Raw genomic sequence first — 19,039 nt, 5'->3', positions numbered from 1 at the left:
GTGTGTGTTAGAAGTTTACCCACTCACTACCCACATCACCCAACAAAAAAAAAACAAACCTGATCTGCCACTTTCTGTGAAGACAATGTCCCTGGAAGAGCTGATACTAGCCACTGGGATTAGCAAAAGCACATACATGCTGGAACTAACCTAGCACATGACAAACAACTAAAACTCTTACGTGTTAATATACTAAAGACGTTTTAGTGTCAGGTGAAGTCCTGATCTTAGTGTCAATTGAGTCCCAACATATGATTCAGAAAGAGTATTGAGAATGCAATAGCCCTTCTATTTGAGAATGCTTGGCAAGGTGAGGAAAACAAGGGCAGACATTATTTAAGTAATTCACAGGGTAAAGAAAAAAGATAAATAGATTCAAGATACATGTGTGATACATAATCAAGCCAGAGTTAAACTCTAAACTCTAATCCCTCATCTAATCATAGGGACTTGTAGTAGGAACTGGAGATAGGGAGGCCACCTAAAAACCAAATATTGCTGATCTAATCAGAGATTGAGATACATGCATGTCAACTGGGGTCTCCAAATGCTGGAAAAGTTCCAAATAAGAGTTCCAAAGCCAACTATTTACCATCTCTTGTACCATATCCATTGAGTTAAAGCCAATAGTCTGAAAAGTTCTGTTCTGTGGTGCAGTGGACAATGGTTGTGTCTGCCCCTGGCATTCTTTCTAAACCCACTTTCTCGCAAAGGGAATCATTCCCTAGTCCTCTCATAAGGAGGTTTAAGATCTCTGGAAAATGGATTACTAAATGAGTGAATTGTAGCTGTTCAGATAAGATGACCCATTTCAACTTTTCTGACATGGCCCACTACCAAAAGGGAGCAGGATGCCCCCTTCATCCAAGTTTGTTCTAGAAAGTACCACTTCAATCATCCTAAGAGGAAAATGCCTAGTCCTTGACCTAATCTTTCCCTGGACCACAGGAGAGAAAAAGAGATAAGAGAGTTGAAGCTATATCCTTTTTCATTCACTGTATTATTCTGCTTGGTTTGAATATCTCATGTTAATAGTGCTTGATTTAATCAAATCATCTGGCACAGTTAAAGGGAGTGTTTAATGAACGTGTGTGTGTCTGTGTAAAAATCCTGGAAGATCATACATTAAAAAATATATGAATGGAGCCCTGGCTGGTGTAGCTCAGTGGATTGAGCTCGGGCCTGCTAACCACACGATCGTGGTTCCATTCCCCGTTAGGGCACATGCCTGGGTTGCAGGCCAGTTCCCAGCAGGGGACTCACGAGAGGCAACCATACATTGATGTTTCTCTCCTTCTCTCCTTCCTTTCCTCTCTAAAGATAAATAAATAAAATCTTTAAAATATATATATGTGAATGGTTTTCTCTCAGTGTTGAAATTTAAGGGATATAAGTACAGTTTACTTTCTCTTTTGAACTTTTCTGAAATGTTCAAACATTCTTTATCTTAGCATTTCAAATAGTCTGTATCTTCCAAAGTATGTCATAAGTCAATAACTTTTCCTCGTAGTTTTCCTAAATGTAGTTTTCACTCAATATAAAGAAAAATTATTAGCAATGTAGCTGTAATTACCAATGAGCTCTTTCACAATAAATCAGAAAATGTATATAATTTTCTGTAGAACTGAATATATAAGTATTTATTGTATACAAATGTATTCAGAAATAAATCTTAAGTGAGGCCAGTGAAGGAATTATATGCAGTGGAAATGTATGAATGAAATAAGAAAGCAGTAGTAAAGAATGAGTCAAGTGCCTTCTGTATTTTTTAAAAACAGTGCAAAGAAAAGTTGTGTGAATAATTATCCACATCACCAATTCATTTTATTTTTCTTGAGGGACACAACTATTGCATATACATAAAGTCAAAAATAAGATCAGTTCAAGCAAAAATAAATAAAACATTAAATGTTAACAATTACTTGAATAATAGATCTAATTCTCCTTGAAATTTTCCCCTTAAAAAAAACTTCAGAACACTGTCACAATTCTCCACTTCTCTTTGGCTATAGTCAACTAATAGCAGTGATAAGAAAGGACATTAAGCAGCATATAAGATGTTTTACCATGCCATAAAATGTTTTTATCTTAATTATTCTTATAATACTAATAATACTCAAAACTTTTGATACTGAAAACTTTGCCCAAGCAATCAGAATAACAAATATGGTTAGAGATAATTTTTACATGAAAGAATATCAGAAGTTAAAATAGAACGTACGGAGATGATACCGAGCCGTACTGCAGAATCTGGAAGAGCAGAACCAGTACGGGTTGTTTGCTGCAGTCATTTGGCAAAGCCCTGGTCTTGGCCCTTGAGCTGAAGCGAACCTTTCACATATTTGAAGTAATCAAAGCTTCCACTCTGCTCTCAGGCTTTAGGCACAGAGACAGTCAAGCACAGAGAGGATCTCTTGGGCTTTGCAGTCCAACTTTCTGGGATTAAAACCAAGCCCTATGCATTCATTTCCTCCTCTGTTAAACTCACTCAATAGTAGCTACCCCTGAGAATTATTATGCAGGTTAAATTAGGAAACACATGCAAAACAACTTTTCCAATCTCTGAAAAATAATAAGTCCCTGAAAAATATTAACTACTGTGAATATTATTACTATTGACTCTTTAACTCTCATCACTGCTGCACGGGAATTTCACAATCGTTTTCACAATGGTTCAGGTAGCTTAAACCTATCAAGAAACAGGTGAGAAATAAAAATGATAATGTGATGTGTCTACCACTACTCGTGGATCTAAAACCAATTTCTTTTGCCCCTCTGCACGTTAGTTGTCAGTGTGCAGGCACTTATTAACACTTGGGAAGCACATTAGCATTGTCAGCCGTCCCTGTCTGTCTTCTGTTGAGTCGGGCCCCTCTTTTTCTTCTCTTGCCCTTTGTTCTCTCCTCTCAAAGACATCAAGAAAAAAAAGAAACCTGGTTACTGCTTCAGGCTTCAGCTTTTGAAGGCTTGATGTGTAGTGGGAACAGAAGCAACATGTTTTTAACCTCTGATGACACTTCATTTCAGAAAGCTGCTGGAAAGGATCTCAAGGGATCAATATCACAAGTGGTCATAGCTATTGTTAGGTTATTGGTCAGACAGCTATTGTTAGGTTATTGGTCAAACAATAGGAGTTAGCTATTTGTAGCAAGAAAGCTGAAACAACAACCAGCTAATGAAAATCATAGAACACAAGAGTAAACCTAGGAAATAAAATTTAAATAGGAATATTCTATGATTTACTAAATCTGTAGTTTGGCTTATGGCTTTTTAAGACATTATAATACAAAAAGAAAATGTGAAAATACTACCTGTGCAGTTGCTATTTGGGGAAATTCAGTAATGCAATGTAGAAAAAATTGACACCCATGGCATATAACCAAAATGGAATCAATCCAGATTTAAACAAGCAAAATATTGAGCCAACTTTAAGATTCAAATACACTTAAAATATTTTTTTTCAAAAGGAGGAAAAACCAAACATGAAATACACATTTCTAATGTCACTAAAATAAGATTACTTTTAAGATCTCTGATACTATAAGTTTTGCTCTTGTTGTTCCACTAGTTTTCCCCCCTACTCCGTCCCAGGTAAATGGTGCATTTAAGACATTGGCATGAGAACACTCTACTGGCTGACTTCAGTGGGACTTCTAAAGCAACAACAAAAATTCAGTGAGATTATACTGCATATGAAACCACTTTATAGGATAAAATTAATAAAATCACAATATCAACATATGTTCAATATGCAAGTAGAGTTTGTAAATTGTACTGCATATGCATTCTGATTTGGATGGACTTAGTCTAGAAGTTCTGGGGGGAAATGCATATACAAATACAGAAAACAACAAAGGTATTATATGATCTATTCACCATAAGAGCTCTCGTGATTCTGTGAGCTTATATGTAACCTGGCCTTGCCGGCTACAGCTATTAAATGGTCTCCTGCTGTTCTTTTTGTCTCACATGCTAAAGGGTAAAGTTCTCCATTCTTGTCCCTCTATCAGGTACTTTGATACTTTTTAGGACCATAAAAGTTCAAATTGAACAGCCACTACCTGATCTTGCACCTCATGTGTACCCGTTATTACTGCAACTGGCAATGTGGTTTTGCTGAGATCAATGTTATGCATTGTGTTCTAAGCTGACTTGCTGGCATAGCATCACGTGTAACATTGTAAAACAGTTTGTTCTAGTCAACCTCAACTCAAGCCACTATGACAACATTTCACAGATGAGGAGACTTAATTGCATAAAAATGTCATTTTTCAAAGATCCTGGACACAAAGGAAAAATATGGATTTAAACAGAAAACTCATGTTCACAAGGTCACCAGGAATCAGCCTTCGGTTAGGAGATGTGATGAACTTTAAGAGACATTCTGTATTTGATTTGAAGAAATTACAAATAATACTCTTAATTCTTAAGTGGAAAATAAAAGATAAAACAGATAATTCTCTTGACTGGCTACTGTAATCTAAATAAGCTATTTTATTTTAAAAATACAGATGAAATTGTTTACAGAAACAATAAACACCTAACTATAAATATACAGAAGTTACATAAGGTTTTAACAAAGGACAGAGAAATTTCTGCAGCATATAAACTCACAAAAAAAGAAAGAAAAAAGGAAATGACTATGTAAGCCAGCAAGAGTGAAATTTATTTTAGTGGTCCTGTTTCCAATATGTAAGACGTAACCTATTATACAGTGACATGCCAGCTAACTGGCACGTCAGCTTCATCAAACTGATTATATACCATTCCATGAAGATGTAATCCACTGGGACTTAAGTAGTCCAATGTAATCAGTTATATTACGATGGATCAGTACAGGTTGTAAAAATATCAAATCCTCCTAGCAGTAGATCAAGACAGATGAAATTCTGTTTGTTGAAGATTTCTGAGTCCTGACAGATAGCCTATAATTACAGGACATTTATGGTTTAGTTGCAACCAATTTTTCTATAAAGAAGTCAGAACAATAAATATTTTCTTTAAGTCCTATCCATGAAACAGTCATTATCTTTAATTAAAAAGTAATCAAATGTTTTTCCTTTTCCAGACTTCTTCTCACTTGTTAAATCATATCATTGATTTCTCTATTTTTCTGGCCCAGTGTAAGTCTCCCAACTTTTCTGCTAACTACACCAAAAGCGAAAACTTGGAATGGAGAAATGACAGGATAAGACTCAGATTGGATAGAGAAAGGTGGTACATGTGAAACCTCTCTCTTTAACCAGCCTGGACTGCCAACGAAAGCAAACCAGGCCCTCTCCTTTCCATTCCTCTCTGCTGTGAAACGGGCAGGTAGTTCAAGAGTGAAGAGGAGGGGAGCTCAGGCCGGGAGAGAGGCAGCTAGCGGCTTCCCTGCCCACATTCCTACTCTTTTCTCTCTTCTTTTCCATTTTAGTTGTATGCAAACTCTGAGAAAATCCCACCTAGAGAAAAAATATGGATAGAGTAAACCATTTTAAAAGTTTATAATAAAGTAAATTTTGAAAATAGAAGAAAACGCGTAGTCTCTCTCCCTAATCTCATCCTGGCCTTCAGCCTGCATTCCCCCCATCTTATTCCCTCCCCTCCCTCCTCCCTCCTCCTTCTCCTTTTCCTGCTCCTCCTCTCCTCTCTTCACTTTTCCTCTCTCCTTTCCTCCCCTCCTCAACTCCCCCATTTCATCTCTCCCGGATTGTTTAATATGGCCAAGCCAGACCAAGGCACCTTTCATTCTTTAAAATAACCTACAAAGGCATGGGCTCTTCTTTTTCCCTCCCCCTTTTAGCTTATAAAACCAAGTAGAAGAAGTAAATGGCTTGCCTAAAGTCAAAAATCTATTTAAATAAAAATTAAATTTCAATATTTTGGTGTACCATGTAATAAAACTAGCTCTGAGAAATTTCAACAGATTTTGAGAAAATGCTTGGGATAGTCCAATTTAAAATGTAGGCATAAGGTCATGTATGGAAATCACTTTGGAGGATCTCAGGGAGGCCCTTAAAACGACAGACTAAAATCCTTTAGAGAAACTCTATGTGGGTTTGAAAGGCCGACATAATTGCCAGTCAGGAGAGACAAACAGTGACTGAAAAATATGACCAGCCCATCTGAAATCACACACGTGCATGCTCACAGACAATATACAGACTTATAAGCATTGATTTGTGAAGGGGCCAGCCTAAGATATACAATAAAAAGAGAACTCACCCAAACAATATTTATATAATGGCATGGCTGTAGAATTTTAGCCACAGGGTATTCCCTAAACTCACAGATTACCCTCTGAGAACCCCTTGCCACTGCCAGAGATCTGGCGGTCCACTGAGCAGTGCCAAAATTGTTCAAGAACAAAGCAGTGCAAGAACCTGTCAACCTAATCATGACAAAATAAAATGTTTTGTGGGTGGCTAAGAATCTACTCTACATTTGTAAACCAATTCAAAAAGTGATAAAAGTGATCAGATGAACACTACAGCCCCCAAAGTCTATTCAGTACCAATCTAAACAGAAGTGTGTTGTCTAGTTATTACATCGTGTGTTAGGGGAGAGTTCGGTCTTTGTAATTAGACAGATGTCAGTTCACAGATCAGCTCTACCAGCAGTCACTCAGCTGCCCTCCCAACCTCCCGCCAGCCTTAGCTTTTAACTTACTTTAATTTTTAATAGTAATAGCACTCTGTATGTTTTTGTGAAAACATCATATCATTTTTGTAAATGGTTGGGCTAAGATATGTAGACTTTGTTAAGTATTGACTACCATTATTATTCTCTTTTTGAATTGATTAGCAATGGGTTATGTGCTCAATAAAATGTTTTTTATATCAACATAGCATTGCCAGTTTATATTCAAGTCACTGTTCCCTAAAACCTTCTCCAACCCATCCTCAAAGTACCTATCCAGTTCGCCCCACATTGTATCAGTGGTGTGCATGTTCTGACAAGTGATTGTACCACTCCACTGAAACAGCTTCTTAAACTGGGACTAGAAGCAAAATCTAAAATCCGCAAGTTTATTATGCTTTGTTGTCAAATGGCTGCATTTTACCTTTGTTTTTATATCTCCAATTCTACTTCTCATCCAATAACTTCTTCATAGGTATATCCTTGAAGAAATGTTCACAAGAGTGATTTGTGAGTGCAAAAAGTTATTTAACTAAAGTTGCATTTTGTGAATGTTGCAAGACCTGACAGGTGCCTGGATGCATTAAAAAAAATTATGTTCATATTATAGGGAAACCATTCCTGTTTTTACTTTTACTGTAGTACCAATCAGTATATGGATTAATTTATTCACATAATTATATTTGCAGCTCCTTTACCTTTATTCATGGCTATAACATTCTTTATGGGAAAGCACTTTGCAAGTCAGCATAAAGTGTCTTTTGAGCACTGTGGGGAAGGTCAGGGGTAGTATGTGTGCCTGTAGACATTAAGGGTCATCTACATCTAGCCAGGATAAAAAAGCAGATGCTTGGACAATTTTACGTTATAAACACTAGGAAGATTTTTAGACAACTGATCCTTGATTGCCAAGCTGCTAAAGATGGTTATCTCATCCCTGAAACATAATTGGTCTGCTGGCATTACACCCACATTACTGAAAGGGATGAAAATAAAATTATAAACTGCTGTGTAAAGCCTGAAATGTCCACCTTTATGCTTAATTTTCTCCTTAATGTTGTAGAGTTTATAAAATATGCATTCATTCCAGTTTTTAATAGCTTTTATCAATCCATTTTTCTTCTTCAGATGATAGGTAATACCTACCTAATAGAAGAGATTTCTTACACTGCACTTCCAGACCCTGATCTGTCTTGTAATTTTGTGGGCTTTCTTGGTTTAAGCAGCATTTATTAGAGAAAGCACAAAAAGCAATAAACAGTTTCTTCAATATTAAAGTTATGAAAAGACTAGGATCATTCTGATAAGTAGATTAGACTTTCACTGACAAAATATTACCATTGTAATATTTTTTAAATATTTAAACATCTAAAAATTTAAATTTTTGAAACAGCTGCTCCTAATTTTCTTTTACTTTCACATCATATTTCTTTAATTCAAGGAAAAACAATTTAAAGTCTACATTTAGAAATACAGAACACCAAGAAGCTCTGATGAGAATAATTACTGCCTTTACCAACCTTCCCATTTACCACCACCTATCAAGATCCTGGATTTTTGAATAGCAATTGTGAATCATAAGAAAGAAATAAACTCAGTACAGCCAACTGTTACCTCCTAAAATTTGGAAACAACATAAATGGCCCCAAAATAGATGATAAGTTAAATAAACTATGGTATATTCAGAAAAAAATTATACAGTAATAATAAATAAATAAATACAGTTAATAATAAAATAAAAATCAAACTATAGAATAACTAATGACTTAGACTAATATTTTAAGTGCATTGCTAAGTGAAAAAAGTAGAATATGAAGGAGTGTAACCACATGATTAGATTTTATATAAAATCTCTTCAAAGACATAGAACAAAATAATTACATTTTTTCTTTGATGGAATTCTGGGTGACATATTTTCTTTCATATAAACAATATATTTCAAATTTTTCCATTGAACTTATATTACATGTATAAATCTCCACAACACAATTTTTTAAAAATTAATGAGATATACTTCCTCAGGCACTTATCAATTAAGAGTAGTGTCACAATGCAATCTGTATTAACTGCCAATGATGATGATAATTAAGTGATAATTCTAAACTAAATATCACAGGAAATTTTTTAAATTTACTTAACAGAAAGAAATAAATTGTCTGGTGAGTATATACTGAATAACTACTAAATACATAGCTGTTAACTAATGAGGCATGGCACGTGAAAAAAGCAGAATTAATGATCAGGGAAGTCAGTATGCAGGCCATAAAAATACATGAGCCAGATCCCAGTATATCCAGGGAAAATATCACATAAATGAAGTTAGGAAGGAAAAGTAATGGAGGAACTATCATGATAGATTTGGGAGCACAAATTTGATATTAGACTTCAATGCAGGACTGGTTTATTTCTTAGGGGCAGGGGTCCATGCTGAGGCCCACAATGTTTTAGTTTTATTCAGGCAAAAAAAAAAAGAAACTGACTTCTAGGCCAAAAACCTAACTTTATGCCAACACAATTGTCAAATATAGTTTTCAATATTTTTAATGGAAAAAGAAGCCCATAAAAGCTGAAGAGCCTAAGTTCCATGAATATCATACTGGGGTTTTGATCCAAAGACTTAAACAATAGTATTTACTATTTTTTAGGTGTTAGAGAATAATTATTCTTTAGAGAATAATTATTCTTTAGAGAATAATTCCAACATCTCTAGAGAACAGAGATGAGAAAGTGCCTAAGCCCAGCAAGACTCGGATAAATTTGTTATATCAAACTATGAATAAAAAGAAACCAGAGGCAGAGAACAGCCACATGTGATAAGAACAGTAAAGGAAGAAGAGTATCTTGACAAAGACAAGAGATTTGATGAGTCTGTGTAACATTACGTGGATCTGATGACAACACACCTATGTGAATCCATGGTCGATCAATCTACCGAGCGTGCTACTGGCACTTTCCCGCAAGCTCCCCGTTCTACCTGGATGAAGGGATGAGTTTTGAATCTTCACATTTCACAAAGCTGGGACAAATTACTATGCTGATTGACAGAATCCAGTTAGAATTTTTTCAAAGTAGAAGACTTTAAAAAGTGAAATTAAACAATTATGAATGTAACATTCAATTAATTGCATGAGTACACAATGGAAAAATATGGATTCAAGAGTTTCTTCAAAGGAAGAAAAAGGCGGGTGTTCAACACAAAGACCAAAATGAGTCTGCCACTGCTACTTAAACAAAGAGACAAACCAGTATAACCTCTGACTTAGACTTTGGTCAAAATGTAATCTTCAGATCAAGGACAATCACCATGTTCAATTCATATATATTATATTTAAAGAGAAGCTGGTATGTTGTGATAAATGTACAAGAGGTAACCAAGGTTGAAAAATGTTCTATAGACCACCATGCTACATGAAGAATTTGGGGATGTTTGACCTAAAAAGAAAGTGTGTTTGTCTATATATATGTTGGAAGTGACATAGAACAGCTGGCCCTAAATGCTTGACAGTGAATTACCATGTAAAATGAGGATTATATTTGTTTTGAATAACTTATGAAAATAGTCAAGAAGAAAGGTTAAAAACATTGCAGAGGAAATGATTTTCATGATAATAAGAGTGAAAGAATTTCTACCAGTTACAATTGCCCAGGACTTCCGGCCAAGATGGAGGAGTACATGGAAATACTGTACCTCCTCGCACAACCAAGTTTATGAACAACAAAGATTTAGAAACCAAAACACAACCAAAACAGAGAGAAAACTGAACTGTACTGAAGTCCAACAACAACAAGCCATTCAGCCAGACTGGTAAGAGGGGCGGAGTCAGCGGCTGGCGGTGCAGGGTTGCACAGGATAAAGCAGCCAGACCAACCCAGGCTCACAGGTTGGCAAATCCCAAGCTTGGGGTGGCAATGGGCAGACCCAGTGAGGGCGCAAGGTGGCTGGCTGACTGCAGTCACACATTCACACTCAGATAAACCAGGCGAAGGAGCGAGCAGTGAAATAGACCACAAAACCCAGGGCCCCAGCGCCAGGAAATAAAACCTAAAAGCACCAATTGGAAAAACTTTGGGGGGTTGAGGTGCTGGGAGAGGCTCCCAGGCTCACAGAGAGTTTGTTGGAGAGGCCCACGGGTCCTAGAGGGTGCACAGGCCCATGCACCTGGGAGCTGGCACCAAGGGGGCCAGGTTTGCTTTCGGGAAACAGCATAGGGGACAGAAATCTGAGACAGAGCATGGAACAAACGCCACTGCCCCTCTCTGACCCCATCCCCACACACAGCGTCACAACGCAGCAACCTGGGTTGCCCGGCCCTGGTGAACACCTAAGCCTCCGCACCTCATACGTAACAAGTGCCAACAGACCAAAACATTATGACTCAAGCAGAAGAACAGCTCAAAGCCCCAGAGCCAATACTTCTAAGTGACCAAGAGATTGCCAACCTATCAGATGAGCAGTTCAAAACACTGGTGATCAGGATGCTCACAGAACTGGTTGATTTTAGTCACAAATTAGATGAAAAAATGAAGGCTACACTAAGTGACATGAAGCAAAATGCACAAGGAACCAATAGTGATGGGAAGGAAACTGGGATTAAAATCAATCGAGTTGACCAGAAGGAAGAAAAAATAACCAAACAGAAAAGAATGAAGAAACAAGAATTCAAAAAAAAGAGGAGAGGCTTAGGAACCTCCAGGACATCTTCAAACATTCCAACATCTGAATTATATGGGTACCAGAAGAAGGAGAGGAAGAGCAACAAGTGGAAAACTTATCTGAACAAATAATAAAGAAGAACTTCTTCAATCTGGCAAGGAAATAGACTTCCAGGAAGTCCAGAAAGCTCAGAGTCCCAAAGAAGTTGGACCCAAGGAAGCACACCCCAAGGCACAATTATGATCTACAAAGATTAATCTTTAATCTACGGAGATTAAAATCTTTGTAGCTGAGATTAAAATGAAGGAGAGAATCCTAGAAGCAGCAAGAGATAAGAGGACAGTCACCTACAAAGGAATTCCCATCAGACTGTCAGCTGACTTCTCAAAAGAGACCTTACAGGCAAGAAGGGACTGGAAAGAAGTATTCCAAGTTATGAAAGGCAAATACCTACATCCAAGATTGCTCTATCCAGCAAAGCTTTTATTTAGAATGGAAGGACAGATAAAGTACTTCTCAGATAAGGTCAAGTTTAAGGAGTTCATCATCACCAAGACCGTATTACATGAAATGTTAAAGGGACTTATCTAAGAAAAAGAAGATAAAAAATATGAACAGTGAAAGGACACAAACTCACAGTTATTAACAACTGTACCTAAAACAAAAGCAAACTAAGCAGACAGCTAGAACAATAACAGAACCACAGAAATGGAGATCACATGGAGGGCTAGCAACAGGGGAGCAAGAGGAGGAGAAAGGGGGAAAAGGTACAGACAATAAGTAGCATAGATGGTCGGTAGAAAATAGACAGGGGAGGGTGGCAAGAATAGTATGGGACATATAGGATCTAAAGAACTTGTGACACATGGACATGAACTAAAGGGAAGAATGAACTAAAGGGGGGAAATGAATGGGGGAAGGTGGTGTGAAGGGTGGAGGAGAATGAAGGGGAGAAATGGGACAACTGTAATGGCATAATCAATAAAACATTTTAAAAAAAGAATTGCCCGAAAATAAAATCCCTAGAAAAGTTACTTGCTACTAGAAATGCTCAAGTACAAATTGGAAGATCATCTCTGAACAATGCTGGAGAAATGATTCTTGTAAAAAATATATGATTGAATAGGATGGTCTCTAATATTCATTCAGAATAAAATATTTCATTAAAGAGAGACAGATGCAAAAGATACAGGGAAGAAGAAAATGGCAAGGCGTGTTAGTGACCTGTGAGCAGGCAGAGGAGAGAAACAAGGATCATAGCATGTATGCAACATGCCACACACCATAGACTAAAATAGAAGGAATTCTAACTTGTGATTTCCCCATCGCACACCATGTCTGTCCACATCCATTGTAACCCACCCAGCTTAGCCTTTCATAGGGCTGGGTCCAACACAGTCTCACCAGGAAATCAAGACGGATTGTCTATAATGAGTTCATTCCTCCACTTTCACTTCTCACCATTTCTTTCAGGGACTGTCAGAAGCACTGAGAGCACAGTCAGAGAACCATCAATAGATAAACTTCATAAGCAATCAACTCTTTAAAGTCAAATTCTCTCAATCTAAGACAAGGAAGAGCAAAATATAGGAAAAGGAAACCTGTGAGAATATTATTGTGAATATGGTGGATATTATTATATGATTCTCTTTATGATTGTCAGAATAACTATATATTTCCCAGACAAAAATCTTTTCTAATATGGAAACAACTGGAGAAAACTAGGATTTTTATTGATATCTCATTTAGAGAAATGTGGATTAAATGTAAATGATTACACAAAGAAGTCAAAAGACAATAAAACAAAATGAAAAGCAGCTTGAGACTTTTCAACCATAAAGTGTAAGCTTGAATAATCAAGTGTTATTCATTCCTGTGCAGTTCATATTAGCATTTTATTATGCTAAGCTGTAAATTTGATTATACAGGGAAAATAAAATTGGTTTCTTTAAACTTGTTTTCTTTTTTGTAAAATAGGGGATTTGAGCAACATGCTCTCTATAGGCCATTACCATTCTAAAATTCAACAATTAATAGAGAACATTTGCTATTTATTATTGCCTCAAAGGTGGCTATATTTTTGAGAGGTCTTGCTCACATTTAAATACTCATTACCAAGCAAGAGTTGAAATGCAGAAGCCATTCCAACTACCATCAGTATGCAGCCTTAAAGAAAAATGATAGAAGCAAACAGGCTCAATTATTAGATGCATGGTTTCATATCAATAAGTTGTGGGTGCAGGATAGAATGTTGATGAACCTAGAAATGCTCTCACCCATTCACATCACACAATGGTCCTTGTGGAATTAATTTCTGGTAGGAATAAAAACAAAGCTTGTAAGTATGATTTGCATGTTTTCCTGGCTGCCCTTCTGGGAGCATTTTCATGCACCCTCGTGGTAACTCAGAAGTTGAAGTGATCATTATTCTTGTTAAGGTTCATACTGCTATAGAATGTCCTTCTAGAGATACAGGATTAGAAAATAAGATTTTAAAATCGAATTCTGTAATTCACAATTAAGTGTCCCTTTTGATGATCTTAGCAGACAAAGCATGCCTATTCCGTTACATAAACTTTTTAAACTAGCAGAAGAAATATAATGGTGGAAATTCTAAAGGTGAAGTACTTGATTGAGCTTTTTGGCTCAAGGCCACGTTTTATTGTTGTGAGCTCACAGAATGAAAGATAAGAGCACAGCCGGTAAAAGCATCTAAAAATATCCCATACAATATAAGATTTTTAAAACAGAAAAAGACATATTAAAAGGTGGTGCAGAGATTCCTAATAGTCTTCAAAGTGCACCTTACCAATAATAATTCAAGTGTCCCTGAGCAAACTTGATTAACAGTGAGTAAAACACCCCCACCACTACCTTTGCTATGCTTGAATAATGATATAGTCACATCATTTTGTGCAACAGATGAATAGGATATCAAAGAGGACAACTTTGAATTAATTGAAATATTATAAAGAATCTGGAGACTTCCAGTCAAACTGGAAGCATAGGAAACACAGCTCACCTCCTGGCACAACCACATGAAAATACAACTAAACCATAGAACAACGTTCACTCAGAACCAACAGAAATCAAGTTGAATGGAAGTCTTACAATTACAGAATTAAAGAAACCACATGTATCAGACTGGTAGGAGAAACAGAGACACAGAATGGGCTAACCCCACATACATGTGTGGTCAATAAAAACTCAGAAGGCATATCTCAGGAACAAGGAATCTCAGCCTCACAGCAGGCATTCAAGCCCAGAGTTCCAGTGTCAGGAAAGTAAGTCCCCATAACTTCTGGTTACAAAAAAACAGTGGGAATTGAGTCATAGAGGAAACTTCTAAAGGCCCGAGTAGTTTCTCTTAAAGGACCCACACAGAAACTTACTCAGACTCACTACCTCTGAGCTCCAGCACTGGGGCAGCAGCTTGAAAGGTACCAGTGGCATACAGGGAGGAACTGAAGTGTCTGACACCAAGGCAAGAGCTGGGGGACAGCTTTCTCCCAGACAGAAAGGCAGGGAAAGGCGATTGCTGTGTTTCTGAATCCTCCCCACAGAAAGCCACAGAGCCAGCAGGTGAGTGCCATATCTGAGACTCCATCAACCTGGCTAACAGTGTTTGCCTGGAGATCCCCTGAGAATCCACTGTGTGGAACACCCAACTTACCGGCCTGCCCAAGCTGTTAACAGTGGCTTTTCCATATAAATATTTGGTCTTGGCTTATGCTTCATAATTTTCTAAATCCTCTCAAGCAAGCAACATCCAGCCTCAGTAAGACCCCAGCCCCCGTTCAGTGCAGGTTCACAGCTTAGCTTTGCCTGGGAATGGCCAAGCCCAGCACAGTAGCAGCCATCTGCACATTGCTTTATAGCCCAAGGAGAGTGGTCCCAGGCAGAACACAGGTGGAGGATAACTTTTGCCAGCACCATCTGGGAAACCCCAGAGCCTCTGTACCCAGTGGACAGCTACAGACCATATCAGATCATCACCACTCTGCACCTACACAGCTGACCCCCCCATGGAGAGCAGAGGTTGGTGGTCAGTTGTCATAGCCAGTCCTTGCAGCTGACTGGCCTGAGTAAATATCTCCCAGTGACCTGCCAACAGCAATCAAGTCTCAATTACAAGAGGAGTATGTACTCAGCCCACACGAAGTGTGTGATTCAAGTACCCAGCTTGGGTTTCAGGGGAGGCTGTGCCTTGGACCATACAGGACAACTATTACATTAGGCCATGCTACCAAGACAGAGTCATAGCATTTCTACCTAGAAACAAACACAGGGAATCTGCCAAAATGAGGAGACAAAGAAACATGGCTCAAATGAAAGAACAGACCAAGACTCTCTAAAAAGAACTAAACAAAATGGAGATAAGCAATCTATCAGATGTAGAGTTCAAAACACTGGTTATAAATTTGCTCAAGGAACTTAGTGAGTGTCTCAACAGCATTTTTAAAAAATCCAGTAAGAAATAAAGGATATACTCATTGAAATAAAGAACCATTTACAAGGAAACAACAGTAGAGTGGAGGAAGCTGAGAATCAAATCAATAATTTAGAATATAAGGAAGCATAAAACAGCCAATCAGAACAACAAGAAAAAATAATTCAAAAAAAACAAAGATAGTGTAAGGAGCCTCTGGGACAACTTCAAGATGTCCAACATTCACATATCGTTGGAATGCTAAAAGGAAAAGAGAAAAGGCAAGAAATTGGAGATCTATTTGAAAAAATAATGCAAGAAAACTTCCCTTATCTAATAGACATACAAGCCCAGGAAAGAAATAGACATACAAGCTCAGGAAGCGCAGAGTCCCAAACAAGGTGGACACAAAGAAGCCACTCCAAAATATGTCAGAATTAGTGCCCGCTTTGACAGCACATACACTAAAATTGGGACTATAGAGAGAAGATTCACATGGCCCCTGCACAAGAATGACATGCAAATTCACGGTGTTCTATAGTTTTAATAAGAGATACATCATAATTAAAATTCCAAAGGTTAAAGATAAAGAGAGAACCTTAAAAGCAGCAAGAGAGAGGCAGTTACACCCTGGCTGGTGTGGCTCAGTGGATTGAGTGCCAGCCTGCAAACCAAAGGGTCACCAGTTAGATTCCCAGTTTGGGCACAGGACTAGGTTGCAGGCCAGGTCCCCAGTGGGGAATGCATGAAAGGCAACAACACACGGATGTTTCTCTCCCTCTATTTTTTCCTTCCCTCCCCCTCTCTCTCAAAATAAATAAATAAAACCTTTAAAAGAGAGAGAGAGAGAAATTACTTAGTTACCTACAATGGAGTACCAATAAGGCTATCAGTTGACTTCTCGAAAGAAACTTTGCAGGCTAGAAGGGACAGGCAAGAAATATTAAAAGTCACAAAAAGCAAGGACCTACAGTCAAGATTGCTCTACCCAGTAAATCTATTATTTAGAATTAAGGGGCAGATAAAGATCTTCCCAGACAAGAAAGAACTAAAGAAGTTCATCATCACCAAACTATTATAATATGAAATGTTAAAGGGACTTATTTAAGAAAAAGATGATCTAAACTATGAAAAATAAAATGGCAATAAATACATATCTGTCAACAAATTGAATCTAAAAAACAATGTAAACTAACAAGAACAGAGATAGAATCATAGATATGGAGGGTTATTTGATGGTTGTCAGGGAGGAGGAAGTACAGGGAAATGGGTGAAGAGATGGTGGAATTAAGAAGCACAAATTAATAGTTACAGAATATCATGGGGCTGCAGGTACAGTATAGGAAATGGAGTAGCCAAAGGACTTATTCTCATGACCCATGGACATGAACAGTGGTGCGAGGACTGTCTGTGGTAGTAGGGAGTGCTGGGTGGATGGGGGGAAAGGAGAAAAATCAGGACATCTGTAATAGCATAATCAATAAAATACAAATTTTTAAAAAGAATCTGTTGCAGAGTAGATAATTGACAAGTTTTGGTTCCTTTTGCAAAGTATCCCTGAACATTATCCTTGGATATTCACATAGGGGCAAGTGATGTTCGTAAAAACAGTATATTTCTGACAGACAAAATATCAAACATAATACTCCTCTGTAGCTTAATTTCTAAGCCTTTCTGGTTCTGTGATATTTGATATAGTCTAAATTTCTAAATCCCAATTCCTGCTTCCAAAGAACACTGGAAAGTGATTGAAAGTAAAAAAAACCCTTTCACTGTTAAAATGAATGTGGCAAACACAGTGTAGAGAACAGAAATTATGTACGATGTTTAAATAGTCACTCGTTGTCCCTCACCAAACAGTAGTTGTCAGACCTTAGTAAGCCTAGAATTACTCAGAAAGCTTGTTAAAAATACTGATAGTCAAAAAAAACACTGATAGTCCACACTAACTCTCATTCCTTTCATAGGGCCTGGAAATCTGCATTTCAAGCCATCATGTGAGTATTTGGAAGCACATTTATTTTCAGTTATACCTGGAGGGGAAAAAAAGTCCAAAAAATGTGGCTACTTTTTAATGAACTCCATCTATTAAAACGGTATCTCAGTGTCAATGAGCTTGTCTGTATGGATTTCAAGTGCAATGTCATGCTAGGTGTGCATTGGACAGATATTCGTAATCCAGTGGCTTGGGTGGGGCTTCATAAAACTATTCTGAAAGTGATTAATGCCACAGCTGACACAGCTGAACTGTATTCACTAATGTGCTGTGCTCTGGGAGGTTCTTCATGCTGGAGGCTGGGACTGTTGCCCAGACACTGTGTTTGTCATGGAGATAGGCACGGGTCTTTAACGTTTTCCCCCCCTACCCCAAATGCCACACACAGCAGGAAAAATACATAATAAGAAATTTCTATTTCTATGCACCTCAGGGACAATATTCTAATAGAATTTGTTTTCTAACATTCTACTTAAATTGACTGATATCAAATTAAGTCTCTGGAATGGTGGCTGATGATGCAGAAGAGTGACATTTGGCCAGGACGCCATTACTAATGGCCTGCCTTCTGACTGCAGTGGCTTAACGATCCCATTCCATTCAGAATTCTGTATACGTTGACCCCCATTTGCATTCCTAAAAAACTCTTTAATGAATAAACTGGCTCACTGCAGCTACTGCCTGTTGCTCTTTTCTAAAGCGTATTTGTAAATGAGGTTCACCTGTCCAGTAACCACAAGGTTGTCATCCATTGCTTTGCTAAATCGTAATAACCCAAGGTCTTCTTAAAAGGAGACTCTTTTCAGAAAATCATTCATTATGTGTCTTTACTATCCATATATTGGTCAGGCTTTTAAAACCATGTCCTCTGGAATGAAGACAAAAGAAAACCAAAAATACAAGTCTAATATGACAAATTTTGCAGAGTAAAAACATCATTGTATGTAAACCTGATGCACTTCATTACCTGAGCGACCGTTCTCAGACCTACCAGTACACTCGCAAGCTCTGGAAACCAACCGATCCAGACTATCAGAATACCAAAACACCTGAATGGTGTGTCTAAAATTAAACCATTAAAATTCTCCCTGGATGTCAGTTTCCTTCATTACAAACACGTTTTTTCTCATCATCAAAGATGCTTTAATAAAATGAGTAAAGAGTGCCACCAAGCGGCAGCAAATATTCTTAATTCAGTTCTGTTTTCCTTAAAAAAAAAAAGGTATATCAATACTTTATCTTTCTTACTTGTATTCCCATCCTTAAGAGAGAAAGTCTTATGGACATGGTTTAAAAAGTGTGATTCAAGTGTTCAAGGCATATTTCAGTAGAAAATTTT

At 37.5% G+C, this 19,039-nt stretch overlaps 1 non-coding gene across 1 annotated transcript; it reads left to right on the top strand.

Moving 5' to 3' along the window:
- The first annotated feature begins 16,144 nt into the window (after positions 1–16,144).
- On the top strand, positions 16,145–16,251 carry LOC118986013 (U6 spliceosomal RNA). Its single transcript, XR_005066254.1, has one exon. It is a non-coding gene; the product is annotated as a U6 spliceosomal RNA (small nuclear RNA).
- The last annotated feature ends 2,788 nt before the right edge of the window (positions 16,252–19,039 follow it).

This window comes from Sturnira hondurensis, unplaced genomic scaffold, assembly GCF_014824575.4.
Source record: "Sturnira hondurensis isolate 20B ecotype Veracruz unplaced genomic scaffold, ASM1482457v3 Scaffold0004136, whole genome shotgun sequence".
Classification (NCBI taxonomy): domain Eukaryota; kingdom Metazoa; phylum Chordata; class Mammalia; order Chiroptera; family Phyllostomidae; genus Sturnira; species Sturnira hondurensis.
Note: the sequence above shows the minus strand (reverse complement) of the source record. Positions and strands in the feature narration are given on the sequence as shown.